The sequence below is a fragment of the Gopherus evgoodei genome, chromosome 5 (assembly GCF_007399415.2).
Source record: "Gopherus evgoodei ecotype Sinaloan lineage chromosome 5, rGopEvg1_v1.p, whole genome shotgun sequence".
Taxonomy (NCBI): Eukaryota; Metazoa; Chordata; order Testudines; family Testudinidae; genus Gopherus; species Gopherus evgoodei.
In genome coordinates, this window is record NC_044326.1 from 133,028,983 (window position 1) to 133,050,272 (window position 21,290).

General features: G+C 41.6%; 1 pseudogene; it reads right to left on the minus strand.

Annotated features, from left to right (window-relative positions):
- Positions 1-2: 2 nt before the first annotated feature.
- On the minus strand, positions 3-20,263 carry LOC115652706 (annotated as a pseudogene).
- Between the last annotated feature and the right edge of the window lie 1,027 nt (positions 20,264-21,290).

Consider the following 21,290-nt stretch of genomic DNA (forward strand, 5'->3'; position numbering starts at 1 on the left):
GGGCTAAAATGCTAATCCAAGCTCTGCTCAGTGACTGAGCAAATTTGATGGTGCTGTATTTAACTTCATGCCTCCATTTTCCTCATCTGTAAAAAAAATAGCAACACTACTTATCTCACATGGTATTATTAGGAAGTAAATTTATGTTTCCACAGAAGCCTCAATGTGTAAATACTTCTGATGGGTATTACTGTGTTCTCCACTGTTCTATGGATAGCAACTTTGTCACTGAAATCACACACTGCTGCAGATATGTGCTCCAGACTCTCACATTTCATTAAAGGAAATATTTTGACCTCATGGTAAGCTGGGTGACATTATGCAGTGTTGACATCCAGAATTCACAGACAGCCTGAAATAATTTCCAAAGTATAGCAGAATCTAGGAATCCTACAACAAAAGTTCAGTGCAATTTAACAGAGTACACTGTGTCTTGATTATTGTACTGAACACCAGGTTAAGATTCTCAAACATACAGACCTTTTTAAACACCTGTCTTGGCAATTCCAGTCCCATACCATTCTCTCCCCCAATACGTACTCTAGGAGTATGAAATCCTCTGATAATGGGGTTTTAATGAGCTGGATTATAGGTTCAATTTCAATTTCTTTTAACACCAGAGACAGGACCTAGAATTAAAACTTGGAGATCTCCCACTTTTGGTTGATCCAGTCGCTAGAAGAGAAGCTGTTTTCTAGGTCGAGATCTCAGCTCCAATGTTTTCATGCATTGAAAGGAATGTTCTGAAAGAGCTACAAAGCCTGTGACTAGATCACCCACTCATGCCTTGGCTTTTAAGCTCTCTTAATTTAAAAAAAAAATTAACACTGTACAGTGTGGAACTTAATTTCTCTTCTCACTTTTCTTATACAAGTGAAGTAAGCAAAACAGGTACAGCCTGAAAGAGGCTACTTGTATTCCAGTGAGGTAGAATTCTGAGGTTTTGAAATAAAAGACACCAGGCCTGTACTAAATATTTACTACTTATGATAACAAAAGGCAGATAGAGTCTACTTAACAGCACATATAAAAGAGGTCTCATTTTGTAGACAGGATAGATATTAGAGCACATGCTGCACACACTGAAGTGGTTAAGCACACTGAAGTGGTTAATCATTTCAATATTTTTGGAAGGATCATCATCATACTGTGGAACAGAACTGTTTCTGTATTAAGAACAATTCACTATTACCATCAGAGGAAGAGGATTTTTGCTGTAACTTTTAATAAATTATCTTTATTCAGATTTTAATGTAAAGAGACAGGCTCTGTTTAAAAAAATACATTAGGATTTAGAGTCACAGTACTATAACGTAATACATGTGCATTATCTGTTTTCTTATGTTACAGTATCATCAAACATTGTTGAGTTAACCTCAAAATGCTTATTCAAGAACATTCATTATAAACAGCACTATGAAATGCATTTATATGTTAGTTTTTAAGTAGGCTTGGAGAAATTATATTTTTAACAGTAAAATATCAGTAAATATTATTTTACTGTATACAAACTGATTAAAAATATTTCCATTAATAAAACACGTGTGTTTTAACTGTTATAAAGTTTTAACTCTTTGAATCACAATTTCAACTTTCATTAAATAATTTGTCTGCCTCCCCTAAATTCCTGCAACTTCGAAAATGTAAATTGATAAAAATAAAAAAGAAAAATTTAAACTCCATAATTTCACACAACTGTTTAAATTTAATTTGATAAAAAAAATTAAAAGCTTAAAAATAAACATGGATATATTCATCAAAATTATAAAAACAAAGGAAATCAAATACCGCCTACTGAAACCACTAAAAGTGGGTTAACAACAGAACTGTTAGGTAACAGGTTTTCTGATTGTAAATTAATATAGTGAAACAATGTCTGCAGAGACGGAACTAAGTTGCACATTTCCACAATAAGGAAGGATCTATTGAAAATTATGGAGTACAAACACACATTCCAGTCATTTCTGTTAAAGAACCCGCCTTTTGTTTCCAAGTGTTGCCTTGTCTGTGCAAATACACGTCTGCACTTCACAGATGTACAGACACTGAATCCAATGGGTTCTGCAGGTACAATTTCTGTATGTACCAGTATAAACTTTAATGAAAGTGCACCCACTGATGCCTGTTTTCGGAGTGCCCTCAAATAATTTTGCACTTGTCAAAAATAATCATATGCAGACAAACTGTTTGGATATGTACAAATAGACGCTTGAAAGAGGCTCATGAAAATTTACCACTATCATGCTGAAATATTTTTTATCCAGTTGCAGCTTCAGAAAGATATCTGCACAGTTATGCTCATCACCACTTTGGTTGGTGATTGAAACAGACAGAGGGCATATGTTCATGTATCTGGGGACCATTACTTTTAAGTAAAAATGCCTTTAGAACATACTTCAATCCCACTCACCTATTAGTAATTATTTGTATTATGGTAGCATTTTGAGACCCGAGCCAAAATTAGGGACCTGTGGTGCTAGGCAACGTATACATGCACAATAAAAGGGTCCCTGCTTCAAAGCATTTACAATCTAACTCAAGAGAAAGTTATTACAGCCGTTCTCATTTTACATGTGGGGAACTGAGACACATTAAGTGACTTGCTCAGGGTCACATACGGAATCTGATGGACAGTTGGTAATTACATCCACTTGCTGGAGTCCCAGTCCAGGGCCTTAAACACAAGACCATCCTTTTCATTTGCTTGAAAACAGCATGCAAATACTTTGAAGTGTCTTATAACTATCCTCCTTTGTCATTTCAGTGGAGTGACATGACACGCACACAGTGAACAGACTTCTTCAGGACTGAACACGTTACCATTGATCTGACTTTTCTGCTGCCTCTTCCCTCTGCCACTGCCCTTCCCCTGCCAGCTTTGATTGCATAACAAGGATGTGATCTTTGTAGTTATGAGACTGGAAAATGTTGTGACTTTCGAACTGAACAATTTACTTATCCCAATAAATATTCTGATTTAAAATTTTAGAGCTTCTCCATAAATACAAGACATTTTAAGAAACTATAAAGTTCAACAGCTCTGACAGAAAAAGCCCTTTCCAATTTGTTACCTACCTTTTCAGAACTGTCTCATACACTCCAACATTAGTTCAATAAAAACAGCAGCTGAACAGTAAATATTTTTCTTGATAGTTTTTTTTAACTAATTAACTTGTACAATTTAAATTTTAAAAATGATTACGCCTGTCAAAGACAACACTTAGCCCAACTCTGTTTCCACTGAACAGTTGGAACAGAGTCAGGCCAACACTGAGCGCTTTCAAAAATCCCACTCAGAATATATAAATCTCCTTTAATAAATTAGAACTTTGTTTAGGTACCAAAAAAAAAAAAAGTTTTTTGGCAGGAGAGAGGAAAAAGCAAGATTCTAATGAGACTAAAAAGGAAATATTTCAGCAGGCAGGAGAATGTTTAAGGGTCACCATTGAATAAAAGAATATAAGAATACTTAAAATTTTTGAAATTTAATAGCCATGGAATTCTAACATTCTAAAAGTCAATGGAAAAAAACTGTAGATCTTTTTTCCTTATACACACTTGATATATTAGATATCGTAGAGATTCACTAGGAAGTTCCTATCTATGGAAAAAGCACACATACCACAAGATGCCTAGATAAAACTTCTGTTTATGTTGAAAAATCTGCACAAATATCTTATCCAATAACTCCCTCCAAATCCTTCCTTTGACTCATTTAAGAAAACTTTGCCAAGTGTTCTGCATACAGTGTCTCTTCTGAGGAGAGGAGGTGGGAAATTAAAACAGTCAAATGTGTGAAAAAGGAAAAAATTCTTATGTCAAGAATTAATCTCAGGTCTGAACACAGATATTCCTCTTCTATAGCCATGCAAACATCAACAATCAGGGAAATGTATTTATGATACTGATCACTTGTCATGTTATATTCAAAGTGAAAAGAATACAGGATTAATCTATTTTTAACTTCAGGAAAGCTAACTCAGTCTTGAATGTTGCATAACTAATATTTTGATAGTTTTCTTCAAGCTTACTGTACACATTTTGCCTCTGTTTAACTCGAGATTTTAATACATGTTGAGTTGAACTTGTGAATAGTGCAAATAAAGTTCTATTTTTACTTTTAAGTATGCACATGTGCACACAAACAAGTATTTACACAAAGAAACTTTTTAATTCAAGTTTAGAAATCCCAAGTTTCAGGTGTGATTTACAGAGTTTTCACTTTCTGTATTCTATTTGATGTGTACATGTGCTTCCTATTACTGGAATTAACTATGATGAATACTAGATAAGGCTTGCTCAGTTTATCCTCTTCGTCTAGATTTGAGGAATTCTGAAGAGGCTGCAGATAGCTACACATATACATAAAAGTTGCTGGACAATTACTTCGAATTGTGGCCTGGATCTAGTCTTAAAGGATGCAACTACAGTACATGCATGTTAAGGCTGGTAAAGAAGGTAATTTTATAACAGTGTGCAGCAGCAGTCAAATAAGCTAACAATGTTAGGAACCATTAGGAAAGGGATGGGTAATATAATTGAAAATATCGAAGTCACTATATAAATCCATCCACACCTTGAATACTGAGTGTATCTCAACAAAGATATATTAGAATTGGAAAAGATGCAGAGAAGGGGAATGAGAATTATTAGGGGTACAGCTTCCATAGAAGGAGAGATTAAAAAGATGGGGACTGATCATCTTAGGAAAGAGATGACTAAGGGGTATATGATAGAGGTCTATAAAAACATGAATGGTGTGGAAAAAGTGAATATGAAAGTGTTATTTATCCTTTTATGTAACACAAGAAACAGGGGTCACCCCATGAAGTTAACAGGCAGCAGGTTTAAAACAAACATAAGGAAATATTTCTTCACACAATACAATCTGTGGAATTCAGTGGGATGTCATGAAAGCTGTAAGTATTCACTGGGTTCAAAAAAGAATTAGGTAAGTTCATGCAGGCAAGGTCCATCAACGGGCCTATTCATCAAGAAAGTCAGATGCAACCCCATGTTCCAGGTGTCCCTAAACTTCCAACTACCAGAAGTTGGGACTGGATGACAAGGGATGGATCACTCAAAATCGCTGTTTTGTTCATATTCTCTGAAACATCTGATGCTGGTACTGTCAGAAGCAGAACACTGGGCTAAATGGACCACTGGTCTGACCCAATATGGTCATTCTTCCGTTATGTTTGAATAAAATAGACCAGTAAGGATCCTAACTCCCTCAGTATCTTAGGAATGCCAGCATTTGGACAGAGTACCACCATCAAAACTGACAGAGACCAAGTAGTAATGAGTGCATTTAGTCCAAATGTGCAAACATCCTCCTAGAGCAAAATCTCACCAAATAAAAAGAAAGAAATTGCTATACCACATCAAGCCACAAGACCAACTTATCGGGTATTCTGTCTCAGACCTGTCTCGGACTGTGGCTATTACATGATACTTCAAATAAAGGTGCACAAAAGAGGCACTTTATATACTTTCTCTATACCATTAATTTTATTGCATATCTATAATCCCATTTTCATCTTTTCTCTAAGCAAACAAGTTACAGTCTTTCTAAACTCTTCATAACGCAGGCTTTCTATCCCTCTAGTCATTTTCACACAGAAGTTACCACCAGACAAAAATAATGGCTAAACTGGAGTTCAGGCTGAAAGTGCAGATAAATTGGAGTTATTTAAAAAAGTATACACAGTACAACGGTAGGAAGTCAGAGTCAAGACAACAGGAACTTTTAAAAAAATTAAAGATAGGAAAGTGCAAGTTAATGTTATTATAATAAAACCTCCAAACATCTGGGGGGAAAAAAAATCACATTTACGATCATGAATATTAACTTATTTCCCAGAGAGATGTCGTCATTTCCCTCCTATTCTCCTCTTTTATGGGTGGAGTAGAGTACAGAATGATTGTATAATTGGTTTCAGACTCACATTCTAAAACACTAAGCATGATGCCTCTTCACACTAAACTTACTTTTCACAAAATTTCATTATCTGGACATAGCGTATCTTCATATACAAACCTCCTATCTGCGTACGTAACATCTATAACCATCAGATCAAGTCCCATGAGGCATTGAGCAACACACAGAATTGAGTGTTTATCGAGAAGAGGAAAGGATTTGCTTCAGTATTGTCTCTCTCAGGCATTTGTAACATACAATTTTTGTGGACAGTGCATGACCATACACACACTGTATAATTAAGGCTAAGGCATTTTTTAGTTTCACCAAGACAAAACTGTCACTGATCTATATCATAATCAGTTTGATTGTCTTAGTGCACCTATATGTAAGCAGAGTTTGAATGAGCTCTCCCCTGACATCTAGTGATATTCTGGGGAAAGAGAGTTCAAGAGCAGACTGTGTTTGCATAAGCACACCTACTCTGCCTACATGCGCAGCATGATGGAGTTGCTTTGCCAAAATGATAAACTTTGGCGGCTTTTGGGTTACAATTCACTTCTGCGCTGATCATCGGAGCCCTGGGCACATGGGATCCCAGTAATGAGCAAGCGTTGTGGGAATGCGGAATCTATGCCTTGCTGATGCAGCAACTCGTGGTGTTCAAGGGACATCTATTTAGAACATATCATCGGATATCGGCAATACCAGGAGATGAGCTGGAGTTCCATTGAGAAGCAAGGTCACAGAAGTAGCTGAAATACTTCTGATGGATTGTATTTACTTAGGGACAATCTATCCTAAATTCTCAACTACTGAGTGACAATCTACACTCATTGCTATGTTTGCTTCCTTCAAGCTACATCTGATGAGACAAGGAGATCATAATTTAAGTACAGAAAGATTTGTCATCCAGAAATCAATAGGTACTACTGGTTGTTCAACAACTTTGAAACTCTGTCTTAGGTGCCTATATACTCTTAGTATAATTTATGAGTGATGTGCCAGAATATTTGGATGCTACTATTTTAACTACATTGTTAAATTTATAAAAAATAGTGGGTAAAGTTGGGCTCCTACAGCACCAACAGGAGAGCACTCTCCCACTGACATAACACATCTTCACCAGCCGCACTACAGCCGTGCAGCTGCATCAGTAGCGCTCTAGTATAGACTTGCCCTTACTGTACGTGGAATCGTGTGCGTGTTGATGTATTAGGGCATCATAGCCAAGACAGAGCTCATCTGAGGCACCAAGGTCATTATAACCCCAGGAGTGTGCCATCCCTATTTCAATACGCAATATTATACATTTGACTGTTTTCTGAAATTTGATCACATCCATCCTATTTTGACTAATATCCCTATAAATGTCTATTAACAAGCTTTTCCTAGGCATTGGCTGAAGTTTGAGACCTCTCTCAAGAAAAAAAATAAGACACTAATTTGAGATCATTTTAGCTGATGAATTATCTCCTTTCTGGGGTGAGGTATTTTTCCAGCAGCACTTAGAGGTCCCAATCACAATTGGATCCCCTGCACAAACAGAGGTAGACAGGGTCGCAGCCCCAAAGTGTTTACAATCTATATTTAAGGTCTTTCTTACTCCTTCAAATCTAGAGAATTTTTTTTTAGCTTTGCAACAGATGATGTATTTCAGTTTCGAGTCAAAAATACCCTTCCCTTGGATCGTAGATAACACTTCAAACATCAGTCACATGCTTAAGTATATAGCTGTCTCTTCATAAAAAGGAAAAGAAAAACAAGCAATAGTCCTTTCATCTCCATCAGAGCTCATCACACCAGGCAGGTTGTACACATTGTAGCATGTGCTGCATAAATTCTTTACTGAGAATACTATTAACTCACATAAAAAGCAACAAAGAATCCTGTGGCACCTTAAAGACTAACAGATGTAGTCCGTTAGTCTATAAGGTGCCACAGGGCTCTCTGCTGCTTTTTTACAGATCCAGACTAACACGGCTACCCCTCTAATACTTGACATTATTCATATGGTACCACTAATACTTGCTCCTCTCTACCGCGCTGATTACTGTTCTATGCTGGATCCATCTTCTCCCCTATCCTCCTGCCCTTGTAATAAGAATATTAATCCAAGGAAACCTTCAAAAATTTAGTTAAGGAGAAAAAGGACAGGGGACTATTCTGAGACAGAAGTGATTTAATGTAGTCTAGATCAAATCAGGTACTACCTATTAGCTCAGAACGTACAAAAAATCCCTTTTGCCTGCATGGAGAGAAATTAATATAAAACCCATCCCACTTGGGATAGTAAGAGTATACTTATTCTCTTCTGCAAGTAGCAATGAATTCTAGCAAAGCCTGTTCTATGCAGTTAATTGGACAATACCAAAGACATTTGATCTACTGGGGGGGGGTAATACATCTGCCAGTAACAATGATTTGAAAGCTTTTAAAACAGGGAGTCTGCCACAGAAAACCAGCCAAATCTCCACTCAGATTTCCCAAAACAATTTTATTGAAAGCTATTCCACTGACCACCTTTAATAAGCAAGCACTGAAGTAGCCGTATTAGACTGTTCAACATTTTAAGGACTGCTCCTGTTAGGAAACGTTTCTTTTTCTGGTTTTTTTGCTGTTAATAAGACTAAAGGAATCCTACATTTTTTCTGTGATTTCTTTCTCCAGATTTCTTTATATCCCTGTGGAAAATTCCCATGTGTATTTCCAGCACACATTTCTTACTGCCAGTAAAGATCAGTATGATCAGCATGAAAAAAACAACAGCAGAGGATCACATAATTCTTGTCTTATTCTTTCTACTGAATTCCTTACAGTCAAACTAAAACCAAAAACCTTAACTCTGGCCTCACATAGATGAATGTATTCCCTATATAAAATGTGCTGCGTAGTGAAAGTGTTATTTGAAGAAGAGAAAGTCCAAGGTAAGAGTTAAGGTTTTTTGGCTATATGCATTGTGTGCGCTTGTTTGTAAAAACAGAGTGAACCTTTGTTGTGGAGCTGCAAAAATGTTTGGGTGTTCTGTTCAACATGTTGAATCTAGTTGCTGTGGATGCTACTGCTGCCTTACCAGGTGATTTCCCTGGTTTGTACTGATTGTATTGATATGTGCACCTGAGCTTTCTTATTTAGCCATACAGCAACTCTTGTCCAAGCTCTCAGCACCTCAGGTCTGGACTCCTGCAACATTCATCTCTCTGGACTGGACATATGCAATCTTGCCCCACTCATATCCATTCAGAATGCTTCTGCAAAGATTATTTTCCTAGCCCACTGTTTTGATCATGTCAACACTCTCTTTACAAATCTCCATTGGGTGCCTTTTCTTTATCGCATCAAAACATAAGCTACCTGTGTTCACTTTCGAGACTCTTCACAGTCTATCACCACCTTATTTATCATCATTTGCTATCAAGCTATTGATGCTCACCTCCTATTGGCTCATGTTGCCAGCTTCCCATGCAGCCCCTCACACAAGGGAGGAGCTCCCCATAACCATCTGCAAAGCTACTTCCATATCCACCTTCAAATTCATCACAACAGTTTTGCCATGATGCCTATAAAAAACTTGACAACAGCTCGGTACTGTGTGCAGAGACCACAGCCTATCATGCTGACGTATCATCTGCTTCCTTCTACTCCAGCTGTCTATATCTACCCATTGTCTCATGTCTTATATTTAGATTATACTCTCTTGGGACAGAGACCATTTTTTTGTTCAGCACCTGGCACAACAGAGTCCTGGTAACTGCTTAGGCGCTACAGTGATACTAATAAATAAGAACAGCCATTCTGGGTCAGACCAAAGGCCAATGCCAGGTGCCCCAGAGGGAATGAACAGAACAGGTAATCATCAAGTGATCCATCCCCCATCGCCCATTTCCAGCTTCTGGCAAACAGAGGCTAGGGACACCATCCCTGACAATAGCCATTGATGGACTTATCCTCCATGAATTTATTTAGTTCTTTTTTTTTTAAACCCTGTTATATTCTTGGCTTTCATAATATCCTCTGGCAAAGAGTTCCACAGATTGACTGTGCGTTACGTGAAAAAATATTTCCTTTGTTTGTTTTAAACCTGCTGCCTATTGATTTCATGTGGTTAACCCTATTTCTTGTGTGTGAGAAGGAGTAAATAACGCTTCCTTATTTACTTTCTCCACACAAGTGATTTTATAGAGCTCTATCATATCCTCCCTTAGTTGTTTCTTTTCCAAGCTGAAAAGTTGCAGTCTCATTAATCTCTCCTCATACAGAAACTGTTCCATACCCCTAATAAATTTTGTTGCCCTTTCCTGAACCTTTTGCAATTCCAATATAATGATTAAATGAGCAACCTTAGCTCTCACGCAACTATCTGTGGGGGCGGGGGGAGAGTTTTCTAAGTTTGGTTTTCTTCACCTCTTAACGAGAAGGGGTGAAGTAGTGTTGGCAAGAGGTGTGTCAGTATACTGGGGCAAGGGGAAATGTCAGCAAGCATAAACAGAGGAGACAGGAAAAGTAGCAGAGCAGCATGGAGGCTGCTGGGAACCAAGACAGCACAGTAATGCAAAGCTGTGGATGTGGCAGCAACATGGGAGGATGGTACAGGAACAGACATGTCTGCACAGATGTGAGCAAATGGGTCTGAGGGATTTGACTATGAGTAAACTAGTGTTATTGTGGTTTGTTCTTGCTTGTTCTCTATAAAGTTTATTAATACTCAGCAGTTTCTTTCATTCCTCCATCTCTCTTTTTTAGGTACCTACATGCAAGTCTTATCTTAGGCGGGGGTTCCGTTCCGCGGTTATCACATAAAGCGAAAACCGTGTATAGTCAAAATTATATCCCCAAGTCCTTTAAACTCCGCCTGCGGCTCTGGCGGTCGGGCCGGGTGGGCATTTAAAGGGCTCCCCCGGGCTCCCCGCCGCCGGAGCTGCAGGCGGGATTTAAAGGGCTCCACTGGGCTTCCTGCTGTGTTGGGGAGCCCAGAGGAGCCCTTTAAATCCTGCCCACAGCTTTGGCAGCTGGGCTGGGGCTGGCATTTAAAGGGCCCGGAGCTCTATGGTGGCTGGAGCCTCGGGCCCTTTAGTTTGTCACAGGGGCTACCAGCCACCTCTGCAGCTGGGAGCCCCCTGGGTGATTTAAAGGCCCTGGGACTCCCAGACACAGCTGGTGCCCCAGGACCTTTAAATCTTGAGGCCATGCCCCCCCCCCACTCCGGCCATAAGCGTAAAGTTGAAATTGCGCATATTAAATGTGCGTACGTTGCGAGAGACCTGTATTTTATCCATACATGAAGACAACAGGGCTTTGGAGCGGAGCCCAGAGCTAGAGCGCGGAGCAGCTCTGGAGCAGTGGAGCTTCAGGCTTTTGCCTGGAGCTGGAGCACAGCTCCAAAGCCCTAGACTAAGACCTGACTTGAAGGCCAAGAACCAGATCACAAGAAAAAGAGTGCTTTTATGCCCCTCCTAATTCTAACTCCACTAAACATCATCTTCCAATCCCGCAAAGATTTACATACATGTCTAACTTTAAAAACACGAATAGCCCCACTGAACTCAATGGATTCAAGTGGCTAAGTATTCGCAGGATCAGGGCCCCAGTGCCAATTCTGCAATGAGCTTTGTACAGGAGGACACTCCAGTTCACACAAGTCACTGCGGAATCAGGGCTCACTACAACTAGTGGATGAGAACACTGAGCTCTTCCTATGGTAATTTACTGGCACATTCTCTGCCGGAACATCTAGGAGAAACAAATTTTGTACTGTGTTGCAATCTTAAGTTTTCACCAAGGCCAAGTCAAAATGCAGGAAGAACATTCAAAAGGTTATACAAATACCATTTTTGTAGGCATGCCCTAAAGCACTCCTGTACATTTGCATTCCCAAATATAATCCTTAATCATTGCTGGATCCATCTGAGAATCCAGTAGCAAACTGACTTAGTTCAAAACCAGAAAGCCTACAACTTAATATAAGGAGATTCCTCAGGGAGGAAAAACTGATCTAACAAGTTAAACTTTAATGAAGAATAATTTGAGATTCAGGAAAGAACTACAGCAGAAGTCTTGTTTAATGCAAAGTAAATGTTCAAATATGTTTTAAGAATTTGGAGGAAAAAAACCCCACCAACCCCACCTCCGATATTAAATGTAAAATGGTTGAAATCTCTCTGATCCATTCAAGTTTATTTCACTGCAACACGTGAAATAAAATCAAAACACATACAAATACTTTTGATCTTTATGCACTAAGTGGTGTACTGAATAGATAATTACAGGTTTGCTCTGTTTCTTGGCTTTAGTTGTATTACATAGCTTAGCCAAGGCAAAATAGTTGAGACATCAGAAACATACATGCACTTTTTTGATAAACTAAAACATTAACACATTTTAAAGAACCACTACTCAAACACTCTTGGACTGTGAATTCATTTCATGAAGAAATCGGGAATGAACAAGGACATTCTTAATTAAACAGGATATTACAACTTCAAATGTAGAACTCTGAGCTTCATCTTTTAAAATAACTTTAATTTGTCTATTTTACTTTTGCTCTTCACACAAATATTACATCTATATAGCTTTCTGCTGACAGCCATGCTTCTAAGAAGTCTGGAAGACAGATCTTTGAACTACCATATGGCATGTGACACGGAAAAAGCACTGACTGTCAAACTCCATCCACCACATGCCAGTTTAAAGAACACGTTGGCAATATTAGTAAGATGGAAGAAAAAACATGTTATAGCTGCCAAATGTTTGTAACTAAGTTCACAATCTAATTCAGAACACTGAAGCACTGCCCTGCACTACATGCCAGAAAAAAATACTGAAAATTCCAGTTAGGCAATGAAAACTTTACCAGTTGCTTAACTAGCTTTTTGATAGTCTGAATAAAGTTACATAAATTATATAAAAATATTTACACGCTTAATCTGAAAACGTCTAATTTTTCTTAAAATTTATTTTCATCCACTACAATATACAGTCTATTTACAGTGCATTTCTTTCTGCTAAAGGGACATTCTCGGTAGTTACAGCACTGTTGCCTGGATACTCAAGATTTCTTTGATATATCTGCTGATCCAAGTGCAATGCAATTCCAATTTACCAGCCACATATGCAAAAGATTAAATTCCCCTCTAGCAAAATTAGTAAATACAACCCTTTAACACAGATCATGAGACTACAGTAAACAAAATCAGAGTAGACCTATATTAAACATAGCTATTATAGGAAAAATGCTAAATTATTCTAGTCGGGTTAGAAAATGTACTGCTACTGCTCATGACAATTGTAAAAAACTAAGGGATACATTTTGCCATCGGCAAACATACTGATCTACCACTAAACAAATGGGAAATATATATGCACACCTGAAGACAGAATCTGACCATAAGAGAAGATAACAGCTCTCTCATGTAAAGTCTTCATTCTGTATGCTGAAAAAAGTTTAAGCGTTTACTTCTTAATTGGTGGGTGGAGAAAACAGAACATTTGCCATATCCATGCAGTCCAGCATCACACTTTCGGCAGTGGCCATTAGCTAATGCTTCAAACACATCACCCTGCACCCCCTTCACCAGACCATGCACCTATCAAGTTGTGAATATTTGAGATGGAGAAGTTAAAAGGAAAAATCAGTTCAACTCCTTCCAAAATTTATGTACAGTACCTATTATTTTACACTGAGTTCTTAACCATATTTAGAGTAATCCAAATGTTTTTGTTTCATTGAGAGACTATTTCTCACTAATTCATGACCTGAGATAATGGCAACCACTTGTTCCAAAATTGCTTCCTGTAAAGGTGACCTATAAAAGGAAAAAAAATTGGTTTGGTGTTTTGCTTCTTTATATTTAAGATGTATTACATGAGCACCTGGAGGCCCTAACCACAGTCAAGTCCCTACAGTGCCAAGCACAGTACAAATATGTAGTAAGGAACAGCCACTGTCCTGAAGCGTTTATAGTTCATAGATTCTAAGGGGGCACTGATCACCTAGACTGATCTTCTACAATCTACATAACACAGGCCACAGAACTTCTCCAAAATAATTCCTGTTTGAACTAGAGCATATCTTTTAGAAAAACAGGGAATTTTTGTTAAGAAATTGTGAGTGATGGCAAATCCGCCACAACTTTTAATAACTTGTTCTAATAAATACTTACCCTCATTGTTAAAAATATACACTGCATTTCCAGTCTGAATTTAACTAGCTTCAACTTCCAACCTTTACATCTTTTTATATCGTTGTCTGCTAGACTGAAGAGTCTATTATCTAATTTGTTATTCATTTAGGTATTTACAGACTGATCAAGTCACTCTAACCAGACAATACAGGAAAAGGGTTGAGGAAAAGGAAATAAAAATCACAGAAATGAAGGGTTGGAAAGGATGTTAAAAGGTCATCTCATCCACCCTCTTGACAACTAGACTATCCCTGACAAGATGTTGTCTAACCTTTTCTTAAAAATCTCCAATGATGGGGATTCCACAAATGTAACTTACTAGCACATCTATCTCTTGCTTCTGTTATATTTCTTTATTCTGTGCCATGGGGGCGGAGGTGACATGACAGGAGGCGGCAACCTCTGGACATTCTCTCCTCATGCTGATTTGCCTGTTTGCTCCAGCCCCCTTCCAAACATTACTTCAGTGTCTTTATCTTAGCCTTATTTTACCTCTCCTCCATGCTCCAGACTCCCTCTTTTCCCTACCCCATCTTCACTCTTCCTTCAGCTTTCCAAGGGTTTTGTTAATCCCGTCCAACAAAAGAAAATAAAATATATTTTAAAAAAAAAACCACAAACATTAAGAGAATATAGGTCTGATCAGTTGCTTTAACTCACCAAATCATATTCCAATAGTTTAATGTTTAAGAAACTAATGCATACCAGCTCAACTTTACTAGTGATAGCTAAAATGACCAGAGTATAGATCATTTCTGAAGATGAGAGGTTTAAGTAAAGAAGGAATTAAGGGGAAATGAATTCTACTGTGTGCGCATGCTTTCACACACTTGTCTATTAAGAATTCTCTAAAAAACTATTAAAGGCTAATCAAGCTAAGAATATAAAATTTAATCTCATCTGAAAAAACAACAAGGAGTCCTTGTGGCACCTTAGAGACTAACAAATTTGGGTCTCTAAGGTGCCACAAGGACACCTCGTTGTTTTTGCTGATAGACTAAGTCGGCTACCACTCTGGAATCTCATCTGAGTATTTTTCCACAGGAATTAAACACCACAGAAGAGCTGCATGAAGAAAGCCAAGCATGCTGAGTAAAACATTTAAAAATCAAGATTTAGTCTGTTAAAGCACTCTACTATTGTTAAAGAAAATTCCCTTCCATGCAAGAGATTCCAAACACATTTTCTACCCAGCAGATACTGACTATTACTTCATATAAAATATGATCCTCCTTTCTCCATAATTAAATTCCCACATCCCATGTACCTAAAGAAGCCGATGGACATTTTGGATCATCAAGCTGTGCACAATTTACCGAGTTATATTATTTCCTTCTGAAATCAGTGAGAGCAGGACTAGACCTTGGCTGTTAACAAGCATCTTGAATTTCCAAGGGAAAAGCTTATTGTCAAGAAGGGAGAAATCACATGTCCCCAAATGTATCCTAATTAGTTCTTTGAATGTTAAATTCTCTTTATTGGATACCCAAACTTCTATTTCTACTCTGGGAATTTTTCAGCAATTGTGAACAGGATTAAGTAAATCTGTAAGACTATAATGACAAGGAGTGTCTAGATTCCCAAACTGCTCTTTCCATGATCAAAATTTCATCTATGCATCCAGCTCTGTTATCCTCTGCCTCATCATATAAGAATAATGATTTTTTTCTCTCTCTCCATGTTTTGATGTTGGACCTCTATTTAACATGCCATAAGCAAATCAGCAAATATAGGGATTGGTTTAATATTACAAAGAGTAGAAAACATATGTCTCAGCTTTTCCATCATTTCTGCTTCTCCTATCCCATCATACATACAATATACAATGATGTTCACTAGCATGAGGGAGCATCTAGAAGGGGCTAAATATGTTCTCATTTTTTTTGTCCAGAGTGTTTGCAGTCTGGAAGTTTTATTGGATCAATCACTGCTCCTGGATTCTCAGTTGCCCATAGTGCCTCCCATAGTGCTACAGCTGGGTGACAGCCACTTTGTTAGCTCCAAACTAGTCTACTGCAATGCATTATACTTGGGGCTACTCTTTAAGACCACAGAAGACTTCAGCCATGCAAAATGCAACTGTGTATTTCAATGCAGTGGGGAGGAGAGATTATGACACTATAAATGCATATCACCTGTGCAGCACTAGATAGTTGCCAAGTTTTCTGCAGGTACTCAAGGCAATCCACTTTAAACTTTGCATGGTCTGGTACTTAGTTCACCACAAGACTGCTTCACACTCTTTTGCTCACTACAGCCATGTAGATCAGCAGGATGCTCACGATGCTGGCTGTATTCAACTAAACCTCTTAGCATTAAAATACATTTATATACGAAAGTTTAGATCCCATAGTGAGATACAGTGATCAAACTTTAAAGATGCCTCAGTTCTGAAAGATTCTACCAGTTAAAGAGACAATATTCCCTTTGCTTAAATTAGGAAATGCCAACAGAACCAATATCTCAAAGCAATAGAAACAAAGTGTGCCCACTCTATATATAATTTTTAACATAATGAAGTCTTTGGATGAAAGGCACTGCGTCAGAGTCTGTCAGTTACTGTGGAAACAGATGCAGAATATGTTTCTTTAACACTAAAGTATCATATTCATCTTTAAATCTGGCATTAGAAAATAAAATAGAAAAATTCTAATTTAAAACTACTGCAAAAACATAACTGATGTTAAGGTAAAACTCAATCTGTGCTCCTTATAAATACATTAAGCTCATCTCTACAACCAAAACATCTCCAGAGAGGCTTACTTTATCCGTATTTTATTTGCTATTAAGAACAGAGTAGTTTAACTCTGACAGTGAGAAGTTTAGATCTTATAAATGAATTATTTTAAGAATGATATTTTAAAAAGAAAGAAGCAACTGTTAAAATTAACAGGTTACAAGACTGAAAAACCACTTAGCAAAATTAGTAAGTGTATATATAAAATACAAGTATGAATTAAGCACTCTAGCTCTTATTTGCCTTTCCAATAATATGCACACCTGACACTCAACACTGAATGGAAACCAGGTTAAAACAAGGATAAAAGAATATTTTAATACTATGTATAATTGTGACACAGACATAACCAGGCAGGTACAATATCCATGTCCAACCATTTTCTTAGTATTTCACTGAAGAGGGTCATGGTGGCCTCTGTCAAAAGCTAACTAGCTGACTGTCATGGTTATGAAAAACGATTGTGCAGGAAATAGTTTAAGAAATCTGTAAAATGCTAGCTATTAGATTGCAAAACTGTTAAAGTGAGACTTTTCACCTGAGGTGAGGCAGGGTTTCAGAGCAAATTTAACTGATGTTGAGAACAATGGACATCTGTGGAGACAAGCACTTTGTTCACTGTGGGGATCACGTGGAAACTTACAAAGACAAACAAACCCCTGGAGAACTCTCTGAAGAGGTGGCCATCTGAGCTAGAAGACAGTAGCCTATAACTGTACAAGAGCCAAAGAAATGGCCCAGGTGGTTATCCATTAGAGGAGAAATTGCAGCAAGGGTGTCTCATGAAAGGTTGATACGAGCTTTCTCAATTGGACAAGGGCTGCAAGGACTCACCACTGTGCGAGAAATACCTTATTAGAAAAATAACTTACCCTTATATTTGCTTTCATTTGAATTTCTATCTCAAACTCTGTTAAATAAACTTCAGTTTGGTTTTACTATAACACAAGGGACTTAGATGTGTCTATGAAGAGCATTGAACTGATGTGAAAGGAGTAAACTAGGTTGCACTGTTTGCATGAAGGCAATGGATCAGTATATATTGCAGGTGCCCAGAAGATAAGGGACTGGGCATTCAAGTGTAACAAAGTGGGGCATGTAAATGGGTAGCCTACAATGGGAAAGAGCGAGGCTTGTGAAGCTCAGAGCAGGGCACCTATGCTGTCAGCAGTCTGTAACTCCTGATGTGCACAGATAGCTCCCTACCACTGTAAGCAGGGAATAGTGATTCATCTCGGATACATTGGGTAACCCCAAAAAGTGTCTCTATGATTAGTTTATGAATTCAACTGCGGCAGGATATTCCTGAGAATAATAAAAGGATACAAAAAGACTACACATTTCAGAAAGCAAAAACATCTGCATTTATACAAAGAAAAAATTTACAAAGTTATCAATTTTCATCAGTCTAAACAAACTGATCAAACTGAGGTCAGAAGCTTTTCTTCCATGAAACAGTATCAAAAAGATGTTAGTGCAGGTACACCTTTCCTTCAAGTACTCTGGTATTTTTAGTGAGGTGCAATACTGGATTAGATGGGGAAGGAATTTTCTTCCAGTGAGATTGGCAGAGACCCTGGGGTTTTATTTTGCCCCCTCTGGGTCACTTGCTGGCTTCAACTAGAGTAAATGGTGGATTCTCTGTAAAATGAAGTCTTTAAATCAAGTTTAGAGGACTTCAGTAACTTAACCAGAAGTTACAGCCTATTACAGGAGTGGATGGGTGAGGTTCTGTGGCCAGCTAGGTACAGGAGGTCAGGCTCTCATTCAAAACAATACCAGCACCTTAAGCAAAACTGATAGTAATCTAAAGGCTCCTTAAATACAGCAATGATCTATGCACCTATGTAAAATTGGCTCCTCTTTCTACTTCAGTCTTAATAGTGGCCAGGTTATACAAAGGTCCTCAAGACCTTTCCTTTCGAAAGGCCTCCCCCTGCACACCTTTCAAAGAGTGCTCCCCACTGCCCCACACCAGCACCCCTGACACTTGCAGTGTGTGTGTTGCTGGGCGAAGCAGGCTTCAAGAAGAACGAATCTAGATTCGGTTGAACACGGCAAAAGCCACTTCGCCCGCTGCCGTTTTCAGAGGGCAAACGAGCAGATGCTGAGGGCTGAAAGCACAGCCCCACATCTCCCAGGGAGGCTGCAATCAGCGCCCCGACCTCTCTCTGGGGGGCCAGACCCGCTGCAGAGAGCGAGTCCCCCGCCCGCGCCGACCCAACCCGACCCCTGCGTTTCCTCTCGGCTCCGGTCCCTTCTCCGGGAGCAGCGCAGCGCGGCGCGGTGCTGCCCTCTCCCGCCCGTGAGGAGCTCTGCCCGGCCAGCGGGCGGCTTATGAAACCGGCGTAAGGAAGGCTACCGCTCCCGTAGAAATGTGCTACTCACGGCCACCTCCAACCGCAGCCGCGCCCCGCTGCCCGCCCAGCGTGAGCCGGGAAAGGGCGGCCCCCTCCCGCCGCCACCGGGGGACCGAGGAACACACCGGGCCCGCAGCGACTCCCTCCCCCGGCACCTACCAGCAGAGCCCAACCCAAACCGCAGGCCCGCATCCCCGCGTCCTCCCGGCACCTGCCAGCCGAGCCTCCCAGACCGCGGGCCCGCAACCCCCCGTCCCCTGCCAGCCGACCCCCCCCAGACCGAGGGCCCGCAGCGATTATCCCACCCCCCATCCCCTGCCAGGCGAGCCCCCCCCGTCCCCTGCCAGCTGAGCCCCCCCCCAGCGATTATCCCACCCCCGTCCTCTGCCAGGCGAGCCCCCCCGTCCCCTGCCAGCTGAGCCCCCCCCAGCGATCACCCCACCACTCCGTCCCCTGCCAGCCGACCCCCCCCAGACCGAGGGCCCGCAGCGATCATCCCACCCCCCGTCCCCTGCCAGGCGAGCCCCCCCAGCGATTATCCCAGCCCCATCCCCTGCCAGGCGAGCCCCCCCGTCCCCTGCCAGGCGAGCCCCCCCCCAGACCGCGGGGCCGCAGCGATCCCCTCACCCCGGCACCCGCCAGCCGAGCCCCCCCAAACGCAGACCCACAACCCCCCGTCCTCCCGGTAACTCCCACCCGAGCCCCCAAGACCGCGAGGCCGCAACCCCCCGCCCGGCACCTGCCAGCCCAGCCACCCCTGTACCTCGGACACCTCCTCCTCCTCCTCGTCCTCCTCCTCCTCGCTGCCGCCGTCGCTGCTCTCGCTGCCGCCGCTGTCGCTGCTGCTGGCCGGGCGGCAGGTCCGGCTGCGCTTGGGCTTCTGCGGCTTCTTGTGCAGCAGCAGGTCGCAGACCCGCACCAGCCCCCGCGGCGCCGCCGCGCCCGAGCAGGAGGAGGAGGAGGACGGCGAGGACTTGCCGCCGCTCAGCCCCGCGGGGGGACCCGGCCCGGCCGCGGGGCTCCCGGCATCGCCGCCGCCGCCGTCTCCCCCTTCCGCCTTGTCCATGGCTGGCGGCCGCGCTCAGTCCCGCCCGGGAGGCACCCGGGGCTGCTCTCGCCGCTGCCTCGGTCACCTCTAGCGCCGGCGCGGCGCCGCGCCACTTCTCGCGATACTTGGCGCTGCCGTCACTGGGGCCGGGTGGCGCTGCCGCTACGGCTCTGCCCTCTCTCAGGCTTCCAAGCGTCCCCCTTCCTCTTCCTCGCTCCCTGCCGGGCCCTTCCGCCCTTCCTCTGCTGCGCATGCGCCGCGCGGCGCCGGCCGGAACGCTGCTACTACGTCATTACGCGCGGCACCAGCCGCCGGGCTTCCGACGCTTATTTCCGCCTCGCGCCGGCTGCTCTGTAGCTGTAGCGGTGGCATCTCGCGAGCCCTTGTCCTCCCCGGACTCCTGGGTTTCTTGCCCTCGGCGGGGGGGGGGTGCCGCCCCGTGAACCTGCCCCCTGCTGAAAGCAATGGGGGGGGGCTCCCCGCGCTTCCCTTTCTCCTGGTTCGTGGGCCCGGGCAGGGCCGTGAGCGGTGCTCCTGACCCACCAGCCCTCCCTCGCCCCCATTTTCGCAGCTAGCAGAGGGCTCAGGGCTGTGATCTCCGCACGTGCAGAACCTACAGCACCTAGCTCTCGGGTCTGGCGCTTTTCAGCTACGGCGCTCAAAGCGCCCTGCAAAGCTTTATCCCCAGTTGACAGGGAAACTGAGGCACAGAGGTGAGGTGACGTGACTTGCCCAGGGTCACACACGGGGCCAGTGGCTCTGCTTGGAATAGAACCCACGGCACCTGGGTCTTAACAACTGGAAAAGCCTGCTGCCCACTAGAAAGGTGGTATCTTTGACGGTAACATCAGTGTAGCAAGTACAGATACTATGCTTGGTCTGAGCCAGAGTACCCACCAACACAATTTTTCCTACTAATTTTGTTTTCATATTAAACTGGTATACTCTGCGTGTGACAATTGTATGTACTGAACCAAATATTCATCAGCAAACTGACATGCTGCATGTCTCACTCTCCATTCTCATTGCCTCCTTGTTCTTTGTA